At 39.4% G+C, this 13,514-nt stretch overlaps 1 non-coding gene across 1 annotated transcript; it reads right to left on the reverse strand.

The window, feature by feature from the left end:
- Positions 1-4,415: 4,415 nt before the first annotated feature.
- LOC113001727 (small nucleolar RNA R71) lies at positions 4,416-4,520 on the reverse strand. Its single transcript, XR_003267215.1, has one exon. It is a non-coding gene; the product is annotated as a small nucleolar RNA R71 (small nucleolar RNA).
- Positions 4,521-13,514: the final 8,994 nt, after the last annotated feature.

A 13,514-nucleotide genomic window follows, 5' to 3' on the forward strand; every position in this document is an offset into this window, starting at 1 on the left:
TCAGCAGCTCCTTCTGTCCCAGCTTCTACAGATTTTCAGCATCTTGAAACCATGCTTCAGAGCATCCATCAGGGGCAGATTATTCTATTTCAGAGCTTATAGGTGGTGGCACCTCCAGGATCTATTCCTTCAATGGAGCAATTCACTGGGTTGGTAGCCTGGCCCGAGACTAAGTCTTCTCTTTGTAGGGAAGATGAAGGTCCCACAGCCCAGGTACCACAACATGTGGAGGATGATTCATCCGAGGCCACCATTCCAGAGCCTTTTGTCAGGGGGGATGTGATGCAATCCTACCCCGCAAGGGCATTGGATAGAAAAACTCCAAGTAGATTAGGCCAGAGATGCAAGAGAAGACCCTAGGGTTCTTATGAGCCTTAGGGTAGATTTCGGGCCCATGGGCTAAGTACGAGCCCGCTAATCTTTGTAAATATTAGATTAAGGTTTCATTATTTTTGGGCCTTGTATTTAGGGCTCCATAATGTAGGTAGGGTACCCTAGAAATATAGGATTTTTCAGCCCTTGTATTTTAGGGCACCTAGACTAGTTTTTGTATTAGGGGTAGTTTTGTAATTTCACATGCACTAAGTGGATATTTGATGTGTGTGGTTGGAAATAAATTTAATTGAATTGGTAGAAGCCCAATCCAATTAAATTTTAGAGGGGGAGGTGAGCATTTGCTTACTACACCCCATTGCCACATCATATAGTCACACTTTGTGCATGTTCTTCATGCTTTTCATGCCTCATGACACCTAAGCACACTTAGTGGAGAATCTTGGAATTGATCTTGGATTAGTGGGCTGAACCATAACTAAAATTCACTAATCATAATTGGTGAAATTTTGGCTCCAAAGTTTGGCTCCACAAATTCAATTTCAAATTCAAGTGAAATTTGAATTTCCCTCCAATTTTGTGTGACACTTAGGCTATAAATAGAGGTCATGTGTGTGCATTTTTTTCAACTTTGATCATTTGAATATTAAAATTCAGATTTCAAAGCTCATTTAGAGCACAAAATTTCGTGCTCTTCTCTTCCTCTCCCTTCATTCATCTCCTTCTTCCTCCAAGCTCTTATCCATGGCCTCCTATGGTGGTGAGCTTCTTCTAGACTCATCTTCTCCTTGAAGTGGCGTCTCCTCTCTCTCTTCCTTTCTTCATTCCGCTGCCATTCATCTTCCAAGAAGCAAAGGAATCCATTGATGAAGAAGATCCTAGGCCTACAAGCTCCAATGGAGCTTGCATCAGGATGGAGGCAGAGGACACGCAGGAAGCTGCGGCCACACCTGAGAGATCTCTTGAGGCAACTTCTGAGCTCCCAGCATAAGGGGAGCACATACCCTCACCTCAGCCTGCAACAGAACCTTCCACTCTTGCCTTGGACTTATCAAAGGGTCAAATGGCTCCAGTCCTGACACTATACACTTCTCCTCCAACTACTCCAGTACTTCATCTGACAGATGATGAGGATGGTCAGACACAGGATACACAAGACCAGTCACAGGAATTTTAAATTCCTGATGATTTTGTTTTGTTTGTTGTTGCTTTTCAGATTATTATTATTATTATTATAATTATGGTTTTATTACAATATTTCCTTTATGTCTATATACACTGCTAGTTTTATTTATGATTAGTTGATTTGCTCATCCTGAAGCATTTTGAACAGTTTAACTTGGTTTTTAATGATATGGCAGTGAAGCACTTTCATTGATTTGTGAAAATGGTTGTATGCTTTTATTTTGAATTGAATACATGATTCTGATGGAGTTTGTGTTCCTTTTCATGAGTTTGAACAAGTGTGTATGTTAGACAAAGAAAGAACAAGAATGTGAACTTGCACTATGAGTGAATGACTAGCTGTGAGTAATAATCTTTACATGAATCTCTGAATTTTAGAATGAAATGTATAAATGAGTGATGTGCCATCATTTTCTTCTATTTTCTAAACCCTTTATGCACCATTTTAATCATTGATTGGTCTTAATTGTCAATTAATTAGGCAGTTTTATTATTTGGGCTCATTTAACTAATTTGATGTTTTTAATCTAATTTCAAGAATTAATGAAACATTGGGCTTAATTCGGATTTTGGTGGTGGACTTGAAGAGGGCAAATAAAGCAGCGCTTACCTTAGTTAATTTCTAATTCGGAAATTTCGCAATTTTATTTTATGTGGTTCAGTGTTTATTTCGTTTTGGGCCAGAGTATTGTAATAGGGCCCAGTGACTTTGAGTGACTCTTTTTAAATAGCATCCTTGGGATTCGTGCAAGGCTATTCTGTTAAGTTATTCATTATTCACAACTTTGTTTAGGGTTTGACGTTTTTCTGCTTGAATGCTACTGTTTCGTTCTTAATGCAATTTTCCATTTTCTGCTTCTAATAACAATTTTGTTCTTGTTTCTTCTTCTACTTTCATTTACGTTTCTGCTTCATTTATGTTTCTGCTTTTAGTTTCATTTGCATTTTCTGTTTGAATCTATGGAAGGCTAGATTTTCTGGTGTTGTTTCCTTTTGAGGATGAAGCCCAACTCTCTTTGATGTTTCGTTTATAATGTGGCTTCCTGGCAGTTTCCCCTTCACCAGTTAACCCAAATTCGTGAACATTAATCAGTGCACGCTTCGTGTTCGATTAATTGCCTCTGAGCCTAACTTGCGTTCATGCTTCATGGACGAAGGGCTAACTGGTGTATGTGTTGCCTAATCACGTATTGACAACCCTAAGTTGATTTTTGCTTAGTAAATTGAAATAGGGTTGGATTAAGTGGTTAACTGTTAGGGACGAATTCTCCATAACCCAGGATAAGAGAATGGCTTCTGAATCAGAGGAAACAACCCATTTTTAATATTAGTAGTTTCGTATTCCAGTTTACTTGTTATGTCCTTTAAATCACAAAACAAACAAACCTCCCCAATCGTTACTATTACTGCAAGTGTATTATGAACATTTGGTTTATCATTGCTAGTTGGGAAATGACCTAGGATCACTTCCTAGGTACTGCATTTTCATGTTTATTTGATTTGGGTACGGCCTCGATCAAAGGTTCATAATAGCTAGTGTCGTGTTAGTGTTTAAGTCTTTCGTGTTTTATGTTTAATTGTTAGTATTGTGTTAGTATGTGTGTTGGTGTTGTTTAGTGTCCTGGTATTTTGTTTAGAGTGTGTTTTGTTTCAGTTTTCCTATTAAGCGCTTCCCCTGTTTCAGTTTTGGGTGTTTTGCTGTGAATAGTGTTTTGCGACGGACTTAGCTACCCCTTTTGTCTGCGGCAAAATAGAGTAGTAGTAGAAATCATGTAGCGACGGATTTTAATGACCACCCATGCTGAATTATTTTGGATTTTTTGTTTTAGTAGCTAGGGTTGTTATTTTTGGCTGAATTTTTTTGTGGTAACTTCTTTCAATCCATATTTAGTAGCAACTTTTGTGTTTGTCAAAACTTCAAACGGCCATAACTTTTGCTCCGGTTATCAGAATCGCAATTATTATATATGTATTTGGGGTAGAAAAAAATTTCCTACGCCGTGGTAGTTGGCCAAAGGCCGGCTGAGGTCTCCATCGTCCAAAAATAGTGATTCTGTCAAAAGTTTTTTATTTTTCAAGTTTTATTCACTTATTTTTCTTAACCTACCATTTTTAGCTTCCATAGTTAGACTTTGAATTTTTGACTGAAATTTTTTGTGCTATCTTCTAATCATTTTATAAGGTTGCTCACAAAATTTCAAGTCATTTGGATATCATTTGAGGGTAGTTGTAGTTCAAACCTACACCTTTATTTACATGACAAGGCAACTAGTTGTGCATGCTGAATGTAATGTATGACTAGAGGCAATCCATCTGACTTACAACCCTTTCATCCTGAGATAGATAGGACATTTCATAGATTAGTTAGGCATCATTTTATACCTCTTGATCATCCTAAGCATTCCATTACTGGCGAATCTGTGCATTCTGTTATTGGTGATTTTGAACATCCTGATTTTGAGCATTATAATTTTGAGCATTCTGATTCTGAGCATTCTGATTTTGAACATTTTGAGAACATGGCAAAACCTCCACCCCGTGAGAGGACTCTAAGGGAAATGGCTGCACCTGATTTCACCTATGAAAGCTTGTGCATCCAATACCCTGATGAGGATGTCCCAAATGTTCTTAAAACTGGACTGATCCATTTGCTTCCAAAGTTTCATGGCCTTGCAGGTGAAGACCCGCACAAACATCTGAAAGAATTTCATATTGTCTGCTCCACCATGAAACCCCCAGATGTCCAAGAGGATCACATATTTCTGAAGGCTTTTCCTCATTCTTTAGAGGGAGTGGCAAATGACTGGCTGTATTACCTTGCTCCAAGGTCCATCACGAGCTGGGATGACCTTAAGAGAGTATTCTTAGAAAAAAATTTCCCTGCTTCCAGGACCACAGCCATCAGGAAGGATATCTCAGGTATTAGACAACTCAGTGGAGAGAGCCTGTATGAATACTGGGAGAGATTTAAAAAACCGTGCCAGTTGGCCTCACCATCAGATTTTCAGAGCAGCTGCTTCTCCAGTATTTTTATGAAGGACTCAGTAATTCGGAGAGAAGTATGATAGATGCCGCCAGTAGTGGAGCCCTTGGAGACATGACTCCTACTGAAGCCAGAAATTTAATTGAGAAGATGGCTTCCAACTCCCAACAGTTTAGTGCCAAAAATGATGCTATAGTCATTAGAGGAGTGCATAAGGTAGCTACAAACTTAGCTGCATCATCTGAAACTAAGAAGCTTGAAGGCAAACTGGATGCATTGGTTAACTTGGTAACCCAGCTAGCCTTGAACCAGAAATTTGTACCTGTCGCAAGGGTCTGTGGTTTGTGCTCCTCTGCTGACCACCATACAGACCTTTGCCCTTCCATGCAGCAACCTGGAGCAATTGAGCAGCCCGAAGCTTATGCTGCAAACATTTACAATAGAACTCCTCAACCTCAGCAACAAAATCAGCCACAACAGAACAATTATGACCTCTCCAGCAACAGATACAACCTTGGATGGAGGAATCACCCTAATCTCAGATGGTCTAGCCCTCAGCAACAACAACAGCAGCCTGCTCCTTCCTTCCAAAATGCTGCTGGCCCAAGCAGACCATACATTCCTCCACCAATCCAACAACAGCAACAGTCCCAGAAACAACCAACAGTTGAGGCTCCTCCGCAACCTTCCCTCGAAGAACTTGTGAGGCAAATGACCATGCAAAACATGCAGTTTCAACAAGAGACCAGAGCCTCCATTTAGAGCTTAACCAATCAGATGGGACAATTGGCTACACAATTAAATCAACAACAGTCCCAGAATTCCGACAAGCTGCCTTCTCAATCTGTCCAAAATCCGAAAAATGTCAGTGTCATTTCATTGAGGTCGGGAAAGCAGTGTCAAGGACCTGAACCCGTAGCACCTTCCTCATCTGCAAATGAGCCTGCTAAACTACACTCTACTCCAGAAAAAGGTGATGACAAAAATTTACCTAACAATTTCTGTGCAGGTGAATCTTCCACTGGTAATTTTGATTTGCAGAAGCAGCACATCCCTCCTCTTCCATTCCCTCCAAGAGCAGTTTCCAACGAAAAATGGAAGAGGCAGAGAAAGAGATCTTGGAAACATTTTGAAAAGTAGAGATAAACATACCTCTACTGGATGCAATAAAGAAAATTCCAAGATATGCTAAATTCATGAAGGAGCTATGCACTAATAAGCGGAAGCTTAAAGGAAGTGAACGAATTAGCATGGGCAGAAATGTCTCCGCATTGATTGGTAAATCTATTCCCCAAATTTCTGAAAAATGTAAAGATCTAGGTACATTCAGCATACCTTGTATTATAGGGAATAGTAAGTTTGACAATGTCATGCTAGATTTAGGAGCTTCTGTTAGTGTTATGCCTCTGTCTATTTTTAATTCTCTATCTCTAGGTCCCTTGCAGTCAACTGATGTAGAAATTCATTTAGCTAATAGAAGTGTTGCCTATCCTGTTGGCTTCATAGAAGATGTCTTAGTTAGAGTTGGTGAACTTCCCTGTTGATTTTTATATTTTGAATATGGAAGATGGATTTTCTCAAGGATCAGTTCCCATGATTCTAGGCAGACCCTTTATGAAAACTGCTAGAACTAAGATAGATGTATATGTAGGCACACTATCCATGGAGTTTGGTGATATAACTGTTCATTTTAATATTCTGGATGCTATGAAATACCCATCTGAAGATATTTCTGTATTTCGTGCTGAAATAATTGACCATTTTGTTGATGAATACATGACTGATCTTTACTCTAATCTGCATGCCTCTCACTCTTCATGCATTGAGTCTGAAATTGTGCTTGATCATATGTCTGAATTTGATGCTGAGAGTGAATCTGAAAGTGATATTGATTGCATGTCTGGTGGTGGTGTTTTACCTCTCGATATTGATTTTATAAAGTCAGATAGGACTAACCAAGTTTCAGGAAGTACACATACCTCTGACTTTCTTTATGAGATACAGGCTGAGAAACCATCTCCTTCTACCACTATCCAACCAACCACACCAGAATTGAAGCCTCTGCCATCAAATTTAAAATACGCTTACTTGGATGATAGCAAAAGTTTTCCAGTGATTATATCTGCCTCCCTTGTTGATGAGCAAGAGGAGAAGTTGTTGTCTGTTCTCAAGAAGCATAAAAAGGCTATAGCCTGGACCCTGGCGGACATTCCTGGTATTAGCCCATCCACATGTATGCATCGAATAAATTTAGAGGATGGAGCTAAACCAGTAAGACAGCCACAGAGAAGACTCAACCCGATGATTCTTGATGTAGTGAAGAAGGAGATAACCAAGCTTTTGCAAGCTGGAATCATTTATCCTATCTCCGATAGCCAATGGGTGAGTCCCGTCCAGGTAGTCCCGAAGAAGACCGGCCTCAGAGATAAGAAATGAGAAGGAGGAGCTGATTCCTACTCGGGTGCAGAACAGTTGGAGAGTCTGCATTGACTATAGGAGGCTGAACCAGGTTACCAAAAAGGACCATTTTGCCCTGCCATTCATTGACCAGATGCTTGAACGCCTGGCAGGTAAATCTCACTACTGTTTCCTTGATGGTTTTTCTGGTTATATGCAAATTACTAATGCTCCTGGGGATCAGGAAAAGACCACATTCACCTGCCTCTTCGGCACTTTTGCCTATAGGAGGATCCCTTTCGGCCTGTGCAATGCCCCTTGTACCTTCCAACGGTGCATGATTAGTATTTTCAGTGATTTCTTAGAAAATTGCATAGAGGTGTTTATGGATGATTTCAATGTGTATGGATCCTCTTTTGATGGTTGTTTGGATAGTTTGGAAAAAGTTTTGAATAGATGCATTGAAACTAACCTTGTTCTAAATTTTGAAAAATGTCATTTTATGGTTGAGCAAGGTATAGTTTTAGGCCACATTATTTCACAATTGTCTTACCCCTCTTGTGTGCGAGAGGTGCGATTTTTTCTTGGTCATGCAGGATTCTACAAGCACTTTATAAGGGATTTTAGCAAAGTAGCCCTTCCACTGTCCAACTTGTTGCAAAAGGAGGTGGAGTTTGACTTTAATGACAGATGCAAAGAGGCTTTTGATTGCCTCAAAAGAGCGCTGACTTCCACCCCCATCATCCAGGCACCCGATTGGACAACCCCTTTTGAGCTTATGTGTGATGCATCAAATTATGCATTAGGGGCTGTCCTTGCTCAGAAAATTGATAAATTGCCTAGGGTGATATACTATGCTTCTAGGACTTTAGATGCTGCCCAAGCGAATTATACTACTACTGAGAAGGAGCTTCTAGCCATAGTTTTTGCTCTTGAAAAATTTCAATCTTATTTGCTTGGTACCCGCATTATTGTTTATACTGACCATGCAGCTCTAAAGTACTTGTTGAAGAAGGCTGGTTCTAAGGCTAGGTTGATCCGATGGATGCTCTGGCTCCAAGAGTTTGACTTGGAGATCCGTGATAGGAGCGGAGCACAAAATTTAGTTGCTGACCATTTGAGTCGGAACGAAAGTGTAACGGATGCAGATTCACCCATTCGAGATGATTTCCCGGATGGTCATTTGTATATACTGTATAGTATTTCTGACTCTCTTTCTACTCCCTGGTTCGCTAACATTGTCAATTATTTAGTTGCTTCTGTTTTTCCTCCCTCAGCATCTAAGGCCCAAAAAGATAAAACTAAAAGTGATGCTTTGTATTTTATTTGGGATGATCCCTACTTGTGGAAATTGTGCAGTGATCAGGTAATTAGACGATGCATTCCATATCATGAGACTGACTCAGTCCTGCAGTTATGTCATTCTTCCGCACCGGGAGGTTGATCGAGGCCGCACCCGAATCAAATAAACATGAAAATGTAGTAACTAGGAAGTGATCCTAGGTCGTTTCCCAACGAGCAATGACAAACCAAATGTTCATAATATACTTGCGTAGTAACAGTAACGATTGGGGGGGTTTGTTTGTTTCGTGATTAAAGAGCAGAACATGTAAACTGGAATTTTAAACTACTAATATTAAAAACGGGTTGTTTCCTCTGATTCAGAAGCCATTCTCTTATCCTGGGTTATGGAGAATTCGTCCCTAACAGTCAACCACTTAATCCAACCCTATTTCAATTTACTAAGCGAAAATTAACTTAGGGTTTTCAATACGTGATTAGGCACCACATACACCAGTTAGCCCTTCGTCCATTAAGCATGAACACAAGTTAGGCTCAGAGGCAATTAATCAAACACGAATCGTGCACTGATTAATATTCACGAATTTGGGATAACTGGTGAAGGGAAAACTGCCAGGAAACCACATTACAAGCGAAACCTCAAAGAGAGTTGGGCTTCGTCCTCAAAAGGAAACAACACCAGAAAATCTAGCCTTCCATGGATTCAAATAGAAAACGCAAATGAAACATGAAGCAGAAACGTAAATGAGAGTAGAAGAAGAAGCAAGAACGAAATTGTAATTAGAGGTAGAAAACGTAAAATTGCATTATGTGAACAGTAGCATCAAAGCAGAAAACGTAAAAACCCTAAAACCAAAGCTCTGAATAATGAATAGCATGAAAGAATGCCTTGCACGAATCCCAAGGCTGCTATTTAAAAAGAGTCACTCAAAGTCACTGGGCCCTATTACAATACTCTGGCCCAAAACGAAATAAACACTAAACAACATAAAATAAAATTGCAAAATTTCCTAATTAGAAATTAACTAAGGTAAGCGCTGCTTTATTTGCCCTCTTCAAGTCCATAACCAAAATCCGGATTAAGCCCAATGTTTCATTAATTCCTGAAATTAGATTAAAAACATCAAATTAGCTAAATAGGCCCAAATAATAAAACTGCCTAATTAATTGACAATTAAGACCAATGAGTAATTAAAATGGTGCAAAAAGGGTTTAGAAAATAGAAGAAATTGATGGCACATCAAAACCCCCCATACTTAGCCTTTTGCACTCCTGGGCAAAATGAAACAAAGAACAAAATCTAAGGATATCAAAGAGAGACAAACGAAAACATTCACATATTTCTCAATGAACATCAAGGAATGAAAGTAATGGGTGACATCTAACATAAGGAGATCTGAAAAGTCAAGACATTCATGAAAATCATCCAAGCAACCCAATCATGGAAAAATGGTTAATCAGCTCAAGAATGAAAAGTGATAAAGCCTCACAAGATATACACTCTATCTCTCAAGTGTCTAGGCTACTATTTACCCTCAAAGCACCCAAGAAAACAAACACCACATAAACTTGGCAAGATTCTAAAATTGACAATCAACCCATAAACACAAGCACATGAGGATCAAAAGGTCTTTTAAGGTTGTAATGGGGCCAAGGACAAGGTATGGAAAAATATGGAATAAGTGGCTAAATCCCAAAGGAATAGAGGAGCAATGGGGAATAAGTGCATAATAAGAAAAAAAAAATAAGAAAATAAAAAGAAGTAAAGATAAAATTTAAACATAAAGAGTAGAACCAAAAGTCTCATCATTCTTTTGCCATTTAAGATCTTATTCACTCAACTTTATTGCTTTTTTTTTCGATTTTTTTTTTACTCTATATCCTTTGAGAAACAACATTTCATTCAGCATGTCCAACATTTAACCAATATACAATGTACATCAAGTATGACCCAAAATACATCATGAAGTATAGCCAACAAAACAAGTTATCCAATGAAACAAAAACCCCCCCACACTTATTCCCAAAACAATTCCAAAGCTCCAAAATTCCTTAAGGATATGGTGATATCATGGTTTTTCACTTAAGGCTTGTAGTGAGCTTCAAAACAAGGAAAGAGAAACAAGGCTCAAAAGGGCTATCAAAGGAATTAATTCAAGGTAAGTCCATTTGGCTAGAAGCTTATAAGAACAAAATTGCCTCAATCATTTCCAAATATGCATGTGAATTAGGACGCATCAACAAGAATCAAGCCAAGGCTATTGTGCAAGAAATCAATGGGGCAAAACACACCAAATGATTATGATGATGGATGGCTCAAATTCTCACAAAGGTAAACTCATCACTTTCAAATTGAGTTTCAAAACTATCATGACATGTAGAGAAGAATCAAGGATTTCAAGTCACAAAATGTCAAGAACTTTTATTTTCAAAACAATTACCCATTTCTTGAACATATCCTATAATTCAAAGAAAAACATGCAAAGTCGTACATGCACACAAAATTGACCCAAAATATTAAACTAAAAATCTGACGAAACTAACAACATTAACAAATTAACACAACTAACAAATTAACAAAACCAACAAAACTAGCAAAACCAAAGAACACTCCCCCCCCCCCATACTTAAACAACACATTATCCTCAATGTAGCACAATTAAAAGATTAAAAACAATTAAATCATCAAATAGAATCGGACAAGTGTAATAAAAGCAAAGAAGGAGATAGGAAAAGAAAAACTCCCTAAGTCATGGTGGAGGAAGAGTAGGGTGGGGTAAGGAAGTCTCTTCCACCACTACGTCCACTAAAGAAGGGTTCGTGAGGAATGGCTTAAGTCGATGTCCGTTGACCTTGAAGCTCTTATTTGTGGAGTCGCTTTTGATCTCAACTGTACCATAAGGAAAAACATTAGTAACAACAAAAGGACCAATCCACTCAGACCTAACTTACCACTCATGAGTCCAAGCCTAGAATTATACAATAACACTTTTTGCCCAACCACGAAGTCTTTTTTAAGTATCATGCTATCATGGGACTTCTTGGTCTTTTCTTTGTAGAACTTGGCATTCTCGTAGGCTTCTAGGCGGATTTCATCTAACTCACTCAGTTGCAACTTTCTTTCCTCACCAGCTTGATCCATAGAGAAGTTGCAAGTCTGCACTGCCCAGTAAGCTTTGTGCTCAATTTCCACTGGAAGATGACATGCCTTTCCAAAGACAACCCGATAAGGAGACATTCCTATGGGTGCTTTGTAGGCAGTCCGATGTGCCCAGAGAGCATCATCAAGCCTGGTACTCCAATCTTTCCTGCTTGGCTGCACAATCTTCTCTAAAATTCGCTTGATTTCTCGGTTAGAAATTTCTGCCTGTCCATTGGTCTGGGGGTGGTATGGTGTGGATACCCTGTGTACCACCCCGTACTTTTTAAGCAGGGCATGCATTGTCCTGTTGCAAAAATGGGTTCCTTGATCACTAACAATTGCTTTAGGTACTCCAAACCTGCAAAACAGATTAGACCTGACAAAGTCTGCAACAACTTTAGCATCATTAGTTCTAGTGGGCTTGGCTTCCACCCATTTTGAAACATAGTCAACTGCAAGGAGAATGTAAACATAACCAAAAAAGACAGGAAAAGGACCTATGAAATCTATACCCCAGACATCAAACACCTCACAGAATAGCATAGGTTGCTGAGGCATTTGTTGTCGCCATGTAAGTGTATTTCCTGCTCTCTGACACTGCTCACAAGTGCTGCAGATCTTCCACGCATCTTTAAAGATGGTAGGCCAATAAAAACCACAATCAAACACTTTGCGAGCTGTCCTTTGAACACCCAGATGACCTCCCGGTGCGGAAGAATGACAAAACTGCAGGACTGAGTCAGTCTCATGATCTGGAATGCACTGTCTAATGACCTGATCACTGCACAATTTCCACAAGTAGGGGTCATCCCAAATAAAATGCTTAGCATCACTTTTAATTTTATCTTTTTGGGCCTTACATGCTATGGGAGGAAAAACAGAAGCAACTAAATAATTGACAATATTAGCAAACCAGGGAGTAGAAAGAGAGTCAGAAATACTATACAGTATATACAAATGATCATCCGGGAAATCATCCCGAATAGGTGAATCTGCATCAGATACACGTTCGATCCGACTCAAATGATCAGCAACTAGATTTTGTGCTCCGCTCCTATCACGGATCTCCAAGTCAAACTCTTGGAGCCAGAGCATCCATCGGATCATCCTAGCCTTAGAATCAGCCTTCTTCTACAAGTACTTTAAAGTTGCATGGTCAGTATAAACAATAATGCGGGTACCAAGCAAATAAGATCGAAATTTTTCAAGAGCAAAAACTATGGCTAGAAGCTCCTTCTCAATAGTAGTATAATTCGCTTGGGCAGCATCTAAAGTCCTAGAAGCATAGTATATCACCCTGGGCAATTTATCAATTTTCTGAGCAAGGACAGCCCCCAATGCATAATTTGATGCATCACACATAAGCTCAAAAGGGGTTGTCCAGTCGGGTGCCTGGATGATGGGGGTGGTAGTCAGCGCTCTTTTGAGGCAATCAAAAGCCTCTTTGCATCTGTCATTAAAGTCAAACTCCACCTCCTTTTGCAACAAGTTGGAAAATGGAAGGGCTACTTTGCTAAAATCCCTTATAAAGCGCCTGTAGAATCCTGCATGACCAAGAAAAGATCGCACCTCTCGCACACAAGAGGGGTAAGGCAATTGTGAAATAACAGAAATTTTTGCAGGATCTACTTCAATACCCTTATTGGAAATAATGTGGCCTAAAACTATACCTTCCTCAACCATAAAATGACATTTTTCAAAATTTAGAACAAGGTTAGTTTCAATGCATCTATTCAAAACTTTTTCCAAACTATTCAAACAACCATCAAAAGAGGATCCATATACAGTGAAATCATCCATAAACACCTCTATGCAATTTTCTAAAAAATCACTGAAAATACTAATCATGCACCGCTGAAAGGTACCAGGGGCAATGCATAGGCCGAAAGGCATCCTCCTATAGGCAAAAGTGCCGAAGGGGCAGGTGAATGTGGTCTTTTCCTGATCCTCAGGAGCAATAGAAATTTGCATATAACCTGAAAAACCATTAAGGAAACAGTAGTGGGATTTACCTGCCAGGCATTCAAGCATCTGGTCAATGAATGGCAGGGAAAATGGTCCTTTTTGGTAACCTGGTTCAGCCTCCTATAACCAATGCAGACTCTCCAACTGTTCTGCACCCGAGTAGGAATTAGCTCCTCCTTCTCATTTTTTATCACTGTGAGGCCGGTC

Source organism: Glycine max, chromosome 5 (assembly GCF_000004515.6).
Source record: "Glycine max cultivar Williams 82 chromosome 5, Glycine_max_v4.0, whole genome shotgun sequence".
Lineage (NCBI taxonomy): Eukaryota > Viridiplantae > Streptophyta > Magnoliopsida > Fabales > Fabaceae > Glycine > Glycine max.